This window comes from Arachis hypogaea, chromosome 17, assembly GCF_003086295.3.
Source record: "Arachis hypogaea cultivar Tifrunner chromosome 17, arahy.Tifrunner.gnm2.J5K5, whole genome shotgun sequence".
Taxonomy (NCBI): domain Eukaryota; kingdom Viridiplantae; phylum Streptophyta; class Magnoliopsida; order Fabales; family Fabaceae; genus Arachis; species Arachis hypogaea.
The window spans coordinates 97,372,175-97,374,141 of record NC_092052.1 but is presented as its reverse complement, the minus strand read 5'-3'; the positions used below and the strand labels follow the sequence as shown (position 1 = coordinate 97,374,141).

Below are 1,967 nucleotides of genomic sequence, written 5' to 3'. Positions count from 1 at the left end.
TTTTGCACATCACTTAGTCAAAAAGTTTTAAAATTTAATTGTTTCTTATCAGTCAAGTCAAATTTTCAATTTAAAAATCCTATCTTTTCAAAACCTTTTCAAAAATCAAATCTTTTTCATTTATTTTTAGATATTTTCAAAATTTTTTAAATTGATTTTCAAAATCTTTTTCTTATTCTTACTTCCTATTTTCGAAAATCTCACTAACATTTAATGTTTTGATTCAAAAATTTTAAGTTGTTACTTGCCTATTAAGAAAGAATCAATCTTTAAATTTTAAAATCATATCTTTTAGTTTCTTGTTAGTCAAGTAATCAACTTTAATTTCAAAATCAAATTTTTTTAAATTTCTTTTTCAAATCTTTTTCAAAATAAATTTCAATCATATCTTTTTCAAAATCAATTTCAAAATCTTTTCTAACTTCTCATCTTTTCGAAAATTGATTTTCAAATCTTTTTCAATTAACTACTTAACTTTTCAATTTGATTTTAAAAGTTTTCTATTTCAATCATATCTTTTTCAAAACCACCTAACTAATTTTTTCTCTCTAATTTTCAAAAACTCCTACCCACTTTTTCAAAATTCCTTTTAATTAACTAATTATTTTAAATTTTAATTTAATTTTATTTCTCTTTTTAATTTTCGAATACTAACTATTAATTAAAATAAAAACAAAAATATTTTTCCTCTTATTTTAATTTAAATTCAAATTCTTCTCTCTCTCATCTTTTTCTATTTATTTATTTATCCACTAACACTTCTTTTCTACTCATAATTCGAGCCCCCTCTTCTTCTCTATGTTCGAGTTTTTCTCTTCTCCTTCTTCTATTCTTCTCTTCTACTCACATAAGGGAATCTCTATACTGTGATATAGAGGATTCCTCTTCTTTTCTGTTCTCTTCTTTTTCATATGAGCAGGAACAGGGATAAAGACATTCTTATTGAAGCTGATCCTGAACCTGAAAGGACTCTTAAGAGGAAACTAAGAGAAGCTAAACCACAACCCTCTGGGGAGGATCTAACAGAAATTTTCGAAAAAGAAGGAGACATGGCCGAACCCAATAACAATGGTGGAGATGCAAGGAAGATGCTTGGTTACTTTATTGCACCCTCTTCTAACTTCTACGGAAGAAGCATCTCAATTCCTGCCATTGGATCAAACAACTTTGAGCTTAAGCCTCAATTAGTTTCTCTAATGCAACAGAATTGCAAGTTTCATGGACTTCCATTGGAAGATCCTCATCAATTCTTAGCTGAATTCATGCAAATTTGTGACACTGTCAAGACCAATGGAGTTGATCCCGAGGTCTACAGGCTTATGCTTTTCCCTTTTGCTGTAAGAGACAGAGCTAGAACATGGTTGGATTCACAACCTAAGGAAAGCCTGAACTCTTGGGAAAAGTTGGTCAGTGCTTTCCTGGCCAAATTCTTTCCACCTCAAAAGATGAGCAAGCTTAGAGTGGAAATCCAAACCTTCAGACAGAAGGAAGGTGAGTCCCTCTATGAAGCTTGGGAAAGATATAAACAATTGATCAAAAGGTGTCCTACTGACATGCTTCCAAAATGGAGCATCATATGTATATTCTATGATGGTCTGTCTGAGTTGTCAAAAATGTCATTGGACCATTCTGCAGGAGGATCTCTTCATCTGAAAACCCCTGCAGAAGCTCAGGAACTCATTGAAATGGTTGCAAACAACCAGTTCATGTACACCTCTGAAAGAAGTCCTGTGAACAATGGGACGCCTCAAAAGAATAGAATTCTTGAAATTGATACTCTGAATGCCATAGTGGCTCAGAACAAAATATTGACTTAGCAAGTCAATATGATTTCTCAGAGTCTAAATTGATTGCAAGCTGCATCCAACAGTACTAAAGAAGCATCTTTTGAAGAAGAAGCTTATGATCCTGAGAACCCTGCAATGGCAAAGGTGAATTACATGGGAGAACCCTATGGAAACACCTAT

At 32.1% G+C, this 1,967-nt stretch overlaps 1 non-coding gene across 1 annotated transcript; it reads right to left on the bottom strand.

Moving 5' to 3' along the window:
* Positions 1-1,451: 1,451 nt before the first annotated feature.
* LOC112768101 (small nucleolar RNA R71) lies at positions 1,452-1,559 on the bottom strand. The gene has a single exon (XR_003185540.1). It is a non-coding gene; the product is annotated as a small nucleolar RNA R71 (small nucleolar RNA).
* Between the last annotated feature and the right edge of the window lie 408 nt (positions 1,560-1,967).